This window comes from Strongylocentrotus purpuratus, unplaced genomic scaffold, assembly GCF_000002235.5.
Source record: "Strongylocentrotus purpuratus isolate Spur 01 unplaced genomic scaffold, Spur_5.0 spur5_scaffold_12, whole genome shotgun sequence".
Classification (NCBI taxonomy): Eukaryota; Metazoa; Echinodermata; class Echinoidea; order Camarodonta; family Strongylocentrotidae; genus Strongylocentrotus; species Strongylocentrotus purpuratus.
In genome coordinates, this window is record NW_022145597.1 from 23,508,235 (window position 1) to 23,522,867 (window position 14,633).

The 14,633-nt window shown below is 36.7% G+C and overlaps 1 long non-coding RNA gene across 1 annotated transcript; it reads right to left on the minus strand.

Moving 5' to 3' along the window:
* Positions 1 to 6,448: 6,448 nt before the first annotated feature.
* LOC105437014 lies at positions 6,449 to 12,344 on the minus strand. Its single transcript, XR_004063576.1, has 3 exons — positions 12,052 to 12,344; positions 9,170 to 9,396; positions 6,449 to 7,561 (listed from the first exon to the last, which is right to left on the minus strand). It is a non-coding gene; the product is annotated as an uncharacterized LOC105437014 (long non-coding RNA).
* Between the last annotated feature and the right edge of the window lie 2,289 nt (positions 12,345 to 14,633).

The window sequence follows — 14,633 nt, forward strand, 5'->3', positions numbered from 1 at the left end:
CAATACATTATTGACTATATAAACTTGTTATTTGTTTTATGAAACGGATTTTTACTTCTATCGCAGATTGAATTCTTAATTAGATGTGTTATAAATAACAATTTTGTTTATATTAATTCGATTCTGAGTTCAATGCTGCGGATATATTCGAGTCTCTTAAGACATCTGGTGCATTTGAGTCTTGAACAAGACTATTCAGACGCTACCCCTTGGTAGCTGTTCTTAAAGAAAATATCCGCAATTGTCAACTACTGCTTTGTGTCGATCACGCTGTCATTTAAGTTGTAGGCAGTTTTGTTTGTTAAAGTTCTGTTTCAAAGGGAAACAATTATCTTCATAAGCCAATTAAGTCGAATTCAGAAGAATGTTAGATGGTGCAGAGGTACAGCTCAATTAGACTATACAGTGAAACTAAGGTCAGTATAAAGATAATGATAATAATAGTAATAATAATGATAATAATAATAACAACAATAAAAACTTACAATAATGATAATAAACCATATGTTTGAGGCATGGAGCTTTTATGTCACTTCAATTCAGTTCGCACCATTTGACAGTTTTGGTTAAATTATGCTCTCGCCAGATCAGACATATTGAATATATATTTTTCAAATTAAAACTAAGTTGTAGTCTATGTGACAAAATTGAATAGCGGAACTACAATTCATCGCCCCAGAATTAATACTGCTTGAACACTCATGCTGAGGATAATTTACAAGAAACATAATAGCATAATGATACCTCAAAGTTAATTGTGCTGAAAATAAAGTTTATTGAGGGGGTGCATTAAAAGAAAACATATGGAGATAATGAATAATAACATATGCAAGGTAAACCAAAAAAGCCCAAATCTATACCATATAGATGAATACCAAGGTTTCATTGTTCTAAAACGACTGCAGGATTAAATAAATTCCTATTATGCGAATGATTTATTTAACATGAAATGGGTATACATAAACATTGTTAATATCGTGATATCCAATAATCATACAACTTAAATAGTTTCATATTATACACACTAAGCAGTGGCAAACTTCCTACACACACAACAGCTCTTACATCTATTTGTCACATATTGCAGCTATAATCTTCTATAGATTTCTTGTGTTAGAATATTCACCACATAATGTGTATAATTTTGTTAGTTTTACACTAAGTATTATGGAAAGACATAAGAACGTATTAGGTTCAACTTTGCATATGAACTGCATAATAAATAAATGGCAGGGAAAAAAAATCTGAATTCGTCTAATTGCTACGCAAATTCTACCTTTAATTCAACGGAATTAAACGGCGTGATACACCATTTCCTGCATGTAAAATACACGACGTGTAAATCGATTTCCACACAATCTGTCACGAATGGGATCCATCCTGAATGGCAAAATGTGTATGTACGAAGGTTTATAGTTCGAGATGGTGTTATTGTCCTGTTTAGGTAGTTTGTTCAACTTTTTGTCTTGCGCTTTAAATTGATGATTCAAACTTTGTAGAGTGATAGTTCATGCCATTACATATTTTTAGAATCAATTTTTGAAACATGGTTACATTAAAAACATATTTTAAAAATTAATTAACCTAATCTATTTTGAAGAGCGCCCTCGCTTTTATCCTCGTATCGACGTACCTAATAATATTGCACTTTACTTTTATGTCAGCTTTTTTTCTGGTCAATATAGAGGTTTCTTGCAGCTAGATTCCTTTCGTGTGCATTCAACCTTCTTTCAAATTGGTCTTACAACTGATTGGATTCAAATGTTTGTCCCTAAACGGAAAATGTGCTTAAATAGCGCATTGTTCTTAATATCACAAAATGATTATTGTTGTGAAATTTGGGGAAACAGGTTTTAAGTCATATAGATAAGATAACTAAACTACAAAGGAGGGCTGCAAGATTGATTTTAAACTGTAATATGTATACCCCATCAAAGGAATTATTTACTCGCATGAAATGGATACCATTTCAAGAGAGGGTTAAATATTTTAGATGTATATTTGTTTTTAAATGTCTTAACGATTTATCTTCAGACTTTCACAAAGATGTTTTTCAAGAAGTATCAACTCAACATAATTTTTACACACGGCAATGTACTCGTCATGACCTGATTATTGATAAATGTCATACTGAATACCTTAAGAATGCAATAAGTTTTATGATGGTGCTTCTCTATGGAATAAATTACCTTCTAATATTAAGCAGATAAGTAATGTAAAGACCTTCAAATTGGCACTTAAGAAATATTTTTCCACCTTGCTGTTGAATCAGAATAGGTTTTGAGGAACACCTTTTTTTAAATTATTTTTTACTGCTAGTCTGCCTCTATTTTTCTTTAAGCTCTCTCTCTCTCGCTTCTTTTACTTAATCCTTTACTCTCTTAGCAAGTGATCTATTTATAATAGTATTCATCATAATTGACACTGATTAATATGTTTGATATTGTATATTTATTTTCAATATGTAATAGTTCTATTAATGTATTCATACCTAATTGTTTGTTTTATCTTTTTAATTGTATATACATGTTTTACAGGGCCTCATGGAAGACCAACTTTTTGTTGAATGGGCTACCCTGGTGAAATATAAATAAATAAATAAATAAATAAATAAAATATGTTTGCCATGTTTTGTCAATGGAGGCTTCTTGTAGCCACTGCCCCCCTTTTAAATATAAGACGGATTATCTACAAACTATATTAAAACCGTGTAACAATTTAGGAAATTAATCAAGGAGAATTACAAAAAATGATTATAGATTATTGAAAATAAAATGTAGCCATGCCCATACATTCAGTAGAATTGCCTTAGTAAGATATATTGAATGTCTTAAATCATAGATGTAATTTTAATTTAACGGGGCATTGCAGGAAAATGTGAAAAATAGTATTTGACAAAATATTGTGCATCAGTTTATAAAATGTACATTGTATGAGGGATGAGGGGAGGGGCAGCATTGTAATGAAAAGCTTGACAATTTTGGCCCTGGAATATAGTTTTTGATTTTGTTGTTACATAAGAGGGTTTTCATGACATGCAGTGAACTCACAGGGTTATATCAATGCCCTTCTAGTTCCCAATTTGCGACATAGAGTAGAGAACACCGATGTGTTTTGAACAGCTATCATGTTTCTGTGGAGATCCAGAATATAATCTAGCTCTGAGCAGATGTTTTACTTTTCTCGGAATCTCACAGCCCTTAGTCCAAATATTTTTACTTTACTTTAGCGGCGTCCTACCGGTTTCTCGTAATATGATGGACCAGGACTTCCCTCTCCAAATCTCAACAACCCATTTCACATCAAGTCTCTCTTAATCACACCAAGGCACAGCTGGCAGCCATTATACTTAAAGTATGTGGCGTCTACACTCAGGGGCGGATCCAGCCGGCGAAAAGAGTGGGGGGGGGGGGGGGGGGCGCCGCTTTTGTTTTTGTTTAAAAAAAGGTTAAATTTCGTTATTATCCTATTTTTTAAAACATTTTTTTAGACTAGGGGGTGGGGGGGGGGGGGGGGGGGGGAGCCGGGCCCGAAAAATCGCCACGTGGATCCGCGTCTGTCTACACTGACTTAATGGCACAAACGAACAATTCAAAGACATGAAATTGCAAAAGAATAAATCTCATCCAGTTTGAAGTACATCTAGTACAATACTGATAAAATCGTTTATTAAAGATATAATTCTTCTGTCAATATTGTTAGAAGAAACACATTCTTGGTAATAATATAACGTCGGGTATTTAGGGTAGCTGAACAACAACAAATGTAAAAACACATAGATGTTTATACAGGCAAAAAAAGTACAAATTGCATTCAGAGAAAGGATCCATCACCAAAGAAAAAAACGAATTATAATAGGACCTACAAATGTACTCGCTATTACACATCACATGATTGCAATTAATATAAAGATGTCAATACAAGTTGATACTATCAAAGAGAGAAAAGACTAATGCACATGCCTCTCAAAAAAGACATACAAAAGACAAAACCTCGCAGTCATCAGAGCGAAACTGGAGAACATAGAGCCAAAATAACTATACTACTTTAACCCTAATAAGGCCGGGCTATTTGAGGTCTTAGTACGGCCGGGGGGGGGGGCATTATGGCCCCCCTTAAGATCTCGGCCGCGAAGCGGCCGATCGCCGCGAAAATTTGCACGCCTGTCAAGTGAAGTATATAGAATAATATAATAATTTCAATTTTTTTTGAAAAATGCACTCATTTGCATATTTATGGTAATTTATGCAAATAAAGTCATACAAATCACATTTTTACCCATAAATCATATATTATTCATATAAAGGCATTCTTTTTCACTGCATATATTCATAAGACCATTCTGAATAATAATACGACAAAAAAATTCGGAAGAGCCAGCTTATTCCTTATGTTATCCCTTGTTTTGATAATTTCTTATGTATTTCGTTGTTTTTTAACTGATGTATTTCATTGTTTTTGTTGTTCTATTTCATTTCTTACTACAATTCAACTATTTTGACTCCCAAAACAACCACCTTAACTTTAAACAAGACCCAATAACCCATGTCTGATCTGTTTTTAGGAAAAATGACTTTTCCATATGTTTTGTACACAAATCACGAAAATGAGCGATTTTCGGGCTGACATGCAAAGACAAAAGGTCACGTGACCTTGTAACCGTAGGTCCGATTTTCAAAAAAAATCTTTTAAAAGTTGCGCAAGACTTGAAAGAAAAAAGTCAGCGAGCGGCGGGGCGCCATCCATATGCGTTCACGAGCAATTGGAAAAATCGTGGAGGGGAGGGGGGGGGGCCATAATGCCCCCCGGCCTTATTAGGGTTAAGATCCTTTCCTATCCAATCCAACAAGTCTGAAAATTTGAGACAAAAGGCATCATTATGTAATTGCTGAACTAACCCAATAACACATTCCTCTATCGATTGATTTGCTTGAGAGGAATACCTATAGGGGGGGGGGGGTATCTCAAATGATATGTGACATTCCATCAAGGAGTGAAAAGAAAAGTAAAGGAATGCAACATGACCCCTCCCACATATGCTCCAACTTGAGATTCCAGTTATCTGTCTAAACAATTAATTCAATTAATAAGAGCAGCAGCCCCCCCCCCATGACATCAGTGCCCTCTCAGTAACTCAACCCATGCTAAACTATTAACACTTCCGATTAATTATCAAAAACCAAGATCATGACAAGATATCAGTTGAAAAGTCTTAAACTGCCTATAACAGGAATATCAATTATTTAAGTTAAACTTACACTGTACATGCACTATTTTCTGAGAAGACTGTAGGTACTTGTTTAACCTTTTCCCTCATAAAAGATAGAGAGATTATATAAAACTTGTACACCAGAGAATTCGAAAATTTACCAGCAATTACTCTTAGCTTAATTACCTAATGTGATGGGTGTATTTTTGCTACCAAAGAATACATGCCAAAATAAAAATTCAACTAAAATTGACCATGAGCCGAACTCATGAAAATTGGCAATGACTTCAAAAATATATATTTCCTATAATGACAAATTTAGTACCAAACACAGGAAAAAAGGTATACAAATAGGAAAAAAATCACCCCGTTCTTTTCTTTGAGTAGAATAATAATATTGAAAATTGTTTACGCATGACTTTTCATTGGATTAACATCTAGCAAGAACTTTAGTACCCCAAAAATGCTCCAAATAGAAATTGTATAGCAATTGTAAATAGTATAACCTTATATTTAAACAATTATGTTCAGAGTATAAGCTTTTGTTGATACCTAAATAAGACTTAATACTTATTGAGCTCTAAAACTCATACAGTTTTGAATTAAACCGACAATGGGTAATGAAAGAAATGAAATCCCATCGCAAACACAAATAAAAGCAGTCACAAAAAGTCAACACCACCCTCTCAGAAAATACATGCCTATAATTGTGATTTTAAAATTCTGTAATAACCGATACATTGGTTAATTGGTGTGAAAAACCTAATTACAAGCTAAACATAATGAATAAAAAGATTGATTAAAGGTAGAGACCAGTAATGGTCATGCGATTGCATTGTGAAAGAAACGTTGTGGAATCGATCAGAAAAGGTTGATCATCTAGCATCTAGCATCTGCAAAGTTCTGGAATCATCAAAATGATAAGAATTTTGGCCCATTCTTCGTAAAGTTACAAGCACTATACACAGAAAGATGTATATGGGACTACCCTATATCTCTCACACGACCACGAGAGAAACAAATTTACCAAATATATGAATTAGTAGGCGGTTTCCCGGCAAATTTTTTATCATCATGTACATGTATTAGTCAAAACATATTCTTTTACATGATTGGTAATGAGAGTTTCCATTTCATTTTTTGAAATTGGGGCGTGTCCAATACTGGTCTTTACCTTTAAAAAGATACTTCATTCTGAGATGACTCTTTTGTAATTAATCAAAATTGTAATAATAATCATAATGCATGTAAGTACTTTAATTGCTGATTTAGAGAGAAGGAGAAAAAGTACATGAGAGGGGAGGATAAAAGAATGAAGAATGGAAAAGAGAAGAATGAAAAACAATAATATGGTAAGCAAAAACAAATAAATACAAACATGACAAAGATAATTAAAATCACAGTTAGTTGTTAAAGAGTCGTACGATAAAGGGAATAATTGAAGTGTGGTGTCTCTCAGTTCTACAATAGGGTATAGTTATGTGTAGAGAGTTTGAGAGTTCATGGCAAGAGGTTTGGCGACGAGTTGGCGGTAGAACATAATTCGATCTCGTGATGACTTAAACAGTTTGAGAGAAAAGGATTCAAGAAGGGCAAGACGGCAAGAAGTTAGACTCTGGAGAGAAACGAGTGGTTTCATACAACTGTTCTTATCCAAGGATAATACAGCAGACACGTTTCTGCACTTTCTTCAGACTGCAAGATAACTGTTCGGGAAATTGATGTGGACCAAACTGGAGAAGCGTATTCTAGCGAAGATCGGATATGTCGAGAAGATGTCTGCTAGATCTTCACATGATACTCTGAGATGTCGTAAATGTATAGTCGCTTGCCGGCACTTGAAATTCCATTTGAGATCTGACTGTAATATAACTCCCAGAATTGTCGGAGTGGTGCAGTTTTGGATGGCCTTGTGGTCTAGGTGCAGCATTTGAAGGACTGGTTGGATACACTTGAGGAAAACTTACTTGGATTCGGTTTTGAACTGCTCACGTGAGTAAAATTCCTTGTCCATTACTAGCTAGTACTTCTGTACTTGTCATGTCTAGTATACATGTAGTTACACAGAGTCCAGTTTCTCTCCAACTATTCAGTTACATACTGTGCAATGCAGTGAATGCTCCTGATGGTAAAATGTATCTAAATCACTGACTGTTCTTGCCCATTTTAATTCTCCCGCAAGATGTCTGAAATGACCATGGTTATTTCAGAATCGCATGTCTTTTCAACTGGAGTTCACCATTCTTTGGGATGTGCTGTTTTGTTTTGGGGAAACCAGGTGAATATTGCTCCACTGATAACTTTGGTCGAGCCATTTGATGCAGTGTTGAAGTTGTTCCTTTGCTAGTAGCTCTATCAAATAAAAGAAACAAAAGAGAAAAGAAAAAATTCATTAAATTTTGATAAAAAGTGAAGGAATAATGTAATAATGGATGCTGAGCTTGAGTAAAGCTGCAAAGGAGATAAAAAAGGGACACCAATCAGACTACTGTAAGATAATTTTTCATTTCAACACTTCGACACACATTTCCTAACGTGCTTGAGGCTCTATTTTGTTTCCTTTGCAGGACTTTATCTGTTTCAAAGTATTGCAGACTGCTAGCCTCAACTTATCTTCACATTACTGATTTTTTTTAAAATAAATAGTGTATAATATAGGCTTAAACACGATCATTTTAATCTTGAATAAATACCCTTTTTACTTGTACAGATTAATGTGGCACATTTAAACATTAATATGAATATCATAAGTAGGTGTTTCTTCTAAATGATCCAACAGATGCAATGCTAATTGGTAAAGATCGAAAATTACATATCTTGAAAACAGTCCAACATGAAGAAAACTGCACGTTCTCGCAAAACAGTTTATGTTATGCCTCAACAATAACGTTTGCTGTAAAAAGTGTGTGACTCTTTCAACACTCTATGCTAGTGGGAGGTGGGTCCGCCAAAACATATATCTTGAGATCAAAGTATCATTAGATTAAATTTTCATTCCTGGATTTTGTACAGTTTTGGGTTTCAGAGATTAAAAAATAAAAAATAAAATCCCTCCATTGTGTAAATTCTATAACGTTATCTGTATTAAACAATGTGAGAGTTTTTTCTATTGGCATAAAGAGAAATCCTTATGTGACCTTTGACCTACTTACCCCAAAATGTAATCAGATTGTCTTCCTAAAGTGATACATACTATTAGCAGGTTTGAAGTTCATACCTCAAATGATTACTAAGATATCGCAATTACAAGGCTTAAAACGCATTCATTAAAAATAAAGTGGCAACAACCAAAGGAAATTGGAAATGCCCTTTAGGCTCCCTGCACCAAAAGCAGGCATGGTGTTAGGACTTGTATGTGACAGAAGTAATTGTGAGGCCAAAGAAGCTGTGAAGGTGGAAGGATAGCGAGGATATCGTACATGTACATGTTCAAGAATGTCAAATGCAATCAAATCTATAAACGAAACTTAAAACAGAATTGGGTGTACAGAATCATGTTACTTGTATGACATCAAAGTATGACCCCCCCCCCCCCCCCCATGCCCCATGCTAAAACAAAATTCACTCAAATGTGAAGATGCAAGGAAATTTATAAAATTGACTTAATCTCTGGGAAAATCACAAATGATGAGAACACTAAATGTAGAATTGGGTGTATAGGATCATGCTACTCGTATGGCATCAAAGTATGACCCCCTCCCCCTCCCATGTCCCATGCTAAAACAAAATTCACTCAAATGTGAAGATGCAAGGAAATTTATAAAATTGACTTAATCTCTGGGAAAATCACAAATGATGGGAACACTGGATGTAGAATTAGGTGTATAGGTTCATGCTACTTGTACAGCATCAACGTATGACCCCCGCCCATGATGATTATACGACTGAGAGTACGTCAACCATGATCACTGCTGTCAGTGAGACAGCCCCACATTCCCATTGCTGCTTTAATGTACCTACCACAATATGTAATTTCTTTCATAGCAGGTAATTAGCAGGCAAGTGGTTGTGTCTAAGGGTTGTATAACAGCTTCAATTGAGGCGAAGTGTCCCCAGTGCTGTCATCTGCACTAGAATCAGGCACGGTGTTTAATAGGACTTGTGACAGAGGTAATTGTGAGGCAAAAGAAGCTGCGAAGGTGGATGGATAGCGAGGATCTCCTACATCTTCAAGCATGTTAGGTTTTCTGTTTGTATTAAAAAGATGCAATATGAAAATAAATTAAAATATTGCTAAAACGGCATTCGATCACTCCAATTTGAAGATGCAAGCGAATTTATAAAATTGACTTAAATAATGTTTGGAAAAATCACAAATGATAGGAACCACTGGATGCAAAATTGGGTGTATAGGATCACCCTACTTGTATGGTGCAAAGTATAACCCCCCCCCCCCTCCCCCTTATGGCTTATATTCATGACTGAGAGGTCAACCTTGATCACTGCTGTCAGTGTAAGGGTTGAATAACAGCTTCAATTGGGGGTTGGGGGGGGGGGGGGCTAAGTTTTCAGAGGGTGTGGGGGGGGGGGGGGGTAAAATGTCCTTTTGCGGTAATTGTCAGGGGTGATTGTCCGGGGGGGGGGGGGGGGGTAATAGTCTATAGAACCCTATAACAACATTCACTCCAATGTGAAGATGCAAGCAAATTTATAACACCACTGGGGAAATCGCAAATGATGGGAACTACGTACTACACCAATGCAGAATTAGGTGCATAGGATCATTACCCCCCCCCCCTCCCACTATAAATAGCTTTCCCTGAATTGTTCAAGTCAGTGCTTATTGTGTACTACTGTATACGCCCTTTGCTTGTTCGTATTGTTAGATTACAACAGTAATTACCAAAACAATAACATTTTTTTTCTTCAAAAATAAAGTTTGGCCAGTGTATGATCCTAAGAAACAATTTTACCCCAAAAAAATTACATTGATAACTCATTTCAATGAAAAATATGAAATCTGATTGATTAAAATATAATTAAATTATAACATAAAGAACAATTAATATATTCCATCTAAAAAATATTCAGTGAAAAATCCTGGTAATTATGTGTTGATGGCCAAGAACATGCTGCCTGCTCCAAAATGCATCATCATTCCATTTTGCCATTTAATAGTCCCAAATAGAAAAATAGATAATGTTTGCATAGTATTTTTGTTCAAATCATATGTGATGTGTATTTTTAACAATGAGTTATTCCTATTATTCTCTATCTTTATGAAAAAGAAAAAGAATTATAATTGCAAATTACAATGGATTGGATGTGGCCCTTTTACTTGTCCTTGCATGGCCCTAGCTTGACTTCCTGCAGGGTACTTTGTGCCAAGTTATTTCTCTAAGAGTGGAATTGATGTGAGGAATATTGCCATTTTCAGTAGGGGCACTGGTCTGAGAATGAAGATTGTCCGCATAAACAAAAATATCCTGGTAAACACGGACAAGTCTCGACCTAAAAAAATAAGGATTGTCTGCAATTTTCACGGACGTTTTTTCTTCTTCGGTGTTCTGCAGGTACAGGGTTCCTGATCCGCGTGCTGGCAATTAATGCGAAAAACGGATTCTGCGTAATAACATACCTCCAGTTCACCGTCTATACTTTCTATGGGTTGTCCGTCTTCCCTAGGATTTATTGTTCATAACGTGAAAGTCTCTGCGTAAGTGTAAAATGCATTATGGAGCATCATCGCGAAATCCGTTTTTTCGCATCACCAACGCGCGGATCGGGAATCCGGATCCTTCACGAAAATGCGGATGATCCTTATTTTTCTGGATGCGAATGGTCTGCATTTACGAGGGTATTGTCGTTTATGCGGACAATGCTTATTCTCGTACTAGCACCTCTACTGATTTTGTGAATAAACCATTTTTTTTTCTTCGTGTAGGCCTATATAATCTACAGACATAACATGTGCAAGCATTGCGCACAATGAACCGTTAGGCTTTACTGTGCAGAGTCCTTGAATGAGTGGTGGAATATTTCACAAGCATGCCAAGAATGTGTAGACAATATACTAGTCATTTTGACTTTATAATAATTATTTTAAATTAAATACCTACATAGTACATTGGCTATAGCGCCAAACATGCCAAATGAGGAGAGTGAGCAGCACAAATAGCCGCAGTTTCATCAAGATTTGCCCAAAATTTCTTTGAATTTTCTGTTGATCTAGACAGAGTCTATCATAAAGTCTATCGATGCGCAAACGCTAGTGAAACAAAGTGCAATGGAATAAAATCAAGGGGCAGTTTCTTCAGTTTTTCAACGGGATTTTGAGCTGTGAGTGTGAATCATGAAATTAAATAAGAGAACTGATTTTTTTAGGTTATTTAAACTGCAGTATGATTTTGAAGCATCGTGATTCATATTCAATATTCAATTGAACAATAATTTACAATTTCTCCTATTTATAATTTAGTAGGCCTAGATCTAGATCTAGATCTAGGCTACCGGTATTCGTTTTGTAGACCTGTTAGATCATGCATGCCAGTGTGTGGAAAAGTAATTTGTTAGTTTAACTTAGTAAAATCCAATGATTTTCATGAGGTTGATACCGGTTAATTAATGGCTAGACCTTATGCATTGAAATTATAGGAGTGTGAAGTGGAATTTGGTATGCTCAAGTTGGATGAATTTTGATTGTACAACACTTTTTCGTAGAAAAATTGCCAACACACACACACACAAATAACGATGGAATCACACACAGAAAAGTTTATATTTGGGACTATTCATGAAATACAAAGGCAAATGTTTTTCAAACAATATCAGACTAGGCCTAGATCTAGTCCTTATCGATTATTCCTCTAAGATGAATATCTATAGACATATTTAAAACTTACGGTATACATTGTAGATATTTTTGGAGTGAAGACAAGGAACCACCAGCAGCATAGGCAAGGCTAAAAAGCTGCGCCGACCAGCTGAAACTGTAGCTGATGCTAGCTGCAGGTACGGTATCTAGCTAGGCGCTCTGGCGGGTCTAGCGGCGGCGCCGGCGGTCGACGCCAGTCCTGGGCGTACTGCAGAGAGCTAGCCCTGCCGGATCGCGTCGAGCTAGCTAGCCTTGCCAGGGCCGGACCCATGGGGAGCGTTGGGGTGCATGCCCCCTTTTCCTTCCGAAAAAAAACAGGGAAAAGCCCAGAATTTTCAAATAAATGTTCAGTTTACGCATTCAGAAATGCCTCAGAATGTACCTTAAAGCATCTTATAGTTCAATTTTTTTCCGGGGCCCTTTGGCCCGGGACCCATGCCGATATAACACTTCATGCCCCTCCTTAAAAAAAAAAACTCTTGGATCCGCCGCTACAGCCGGTCGAGCATGCAGGATATGGCACAGGCTGCCTAATGGTACGCACGCGTATTCCGCACAAGCCTTCCACAGTAAGTTACTGTTACAGAATATAATCCAGAGGCGGTGATCTACAGTAGCTGAGTAGCGCGCGCGCGCTGGACGACTAGTTTTACAGTATCTTACTGGGTCATCAGTATAATCCAGGAGACAATATAGTTCCAGTTCATTACTATTGCAACTATGTCACCTGGGTTACAGAATATATATTCTGCTCTGATATATACTGAGCGACTTTGGGTCACCTGCTTCGATACCTTACTGGCTCGATTATTGGTATCAGGTGGCTAATGGGTCTCAACAATCGTCAACATTACCCCTTATAACGGTTAAATAGTGTGTTGCCATGGTGACCCGACGTGTGCTCATGTGACACTTGCTCCGGGCTTTTCTTTCACCAAAGATGTAGAGAAAGAGTTAGGGTTGCAACTGGGCTTTATATTAGGTTTGTGGTTAGGACTAGGTGTAATGCTTGATCCAAGGTTCAGGTTAGGAATGCGCTTTTTGTAGGATGCTGACCGCGGAGAAATTGTCGCCGGAACAACCGTTGACATTTGACCAATTCCATCCTGGGATTTTTTTGTGTTTCAACCATTTGTTTTATAACCTTATATCTTATTTTTTTAATTCGAAATATAGATCACACATGTCCTGATGGATGGGATGTTTTCCAAGGCTCGTGTTACCGGCTCTATATCAACTCAGAAGCACGTACATGGAACGAGGCAGAACTGTTATGCCAGGAGAACCCTAAGGGTCATCTAGTCAGCATTCGTGATGAGGACGAGATGGTCTTTCTACATTATATGATTTCTTCCCAATGGGACGCGACAGAGACCGAGACGTATATAGGAAAGTATAGGTGTACCTAAAAGTCTTTTGCTTTAACATATAACAGTCACTATATATGTCTCGAGACCTCTTGAGAGCATGCATTGGTACTTCTTTGGTCTCTGTTTAACATCTTGATCATCGCCACTCTGTGCTTTATGACGATCTTTAAAGCCCCACTGTCGTACTGGTAGCTACTTGCTCCCTCTATATAGAAAACAATGCCTAATCGGTGACCATTGGTCCCCCATGATCCTCTTTTTCTTATGTTAATTAAGAGCTGAGTTGATGAGATAACCACCTGTCCAGTGACCTTGCAGAGTGGTCTTAACCCTCCTTTAAACTAGTACAGATAGTGCGGAGAGACGGACGTGTTTTGAGGAAAGAGAATGCCCTTCATTAGCAAGATAGTTATGCGATGGCCAGTGAAGACGTCTTATTTTTCAGCCACGCTACTCACTCCACCGCTGCACGCATCCCTATGAAACATGACAGATATGAATTAAATTTGAAAATCTTTTGTATACACAGTGCGTCCCAGAAAAAACGAAACCGAGAAGTATCGATGTTCTATCATAACTTAATCACAACTATAATTAATGAATGATACATATTTGGAAAGCTTAGAGTCTCCTCTTTCATGTGATGCTACTCAGATAATGCATATTTCACGCCTGAGTGAATAAAAGCAATTTGAAGGAAGGAAACCAAAAAGACATTTGGCGGGCGGTATCTGAATTTCGAAGAAAAATTCACATTTCTAGAAAGTTGAGTTTCTGCTCGTAGACGAGAGTCTTCATGCATGGCTGATTGTCAACGAAACGGACTTAAGTCTTTTGTCAAATCTGCTTTTTGCTTCGGCAGGCCCCCAGTGAAAACGAATTCGTTTGTTAAAATTATGAAAATGTAAGGGCTACTTTAAACAAACAGAACTTTGTTATTCCTGGCTTATTTTTCTTGATTGAGGTATCATATGAAAGAGCAGAAAATGAACTTTCTATAAATATGAATTTTTCTTTGAAATTCAGATACCGCCCGCCAAATTACTTTTTGGTTTCCTTCCTTCAAATTGCTTTTAATCACTCATGCGTGAACCATGAGTAGCATCAACTGAAAGAGGAGACTCTAAGCTTTCCAAATATGTATCATTCATTAATTATTTAATGGTTGTGATTAAGTTATGATAAAACATCGTTACGTCGCTTGGACACATTTGATATAGTTTGCTCGGAACAGCAACTG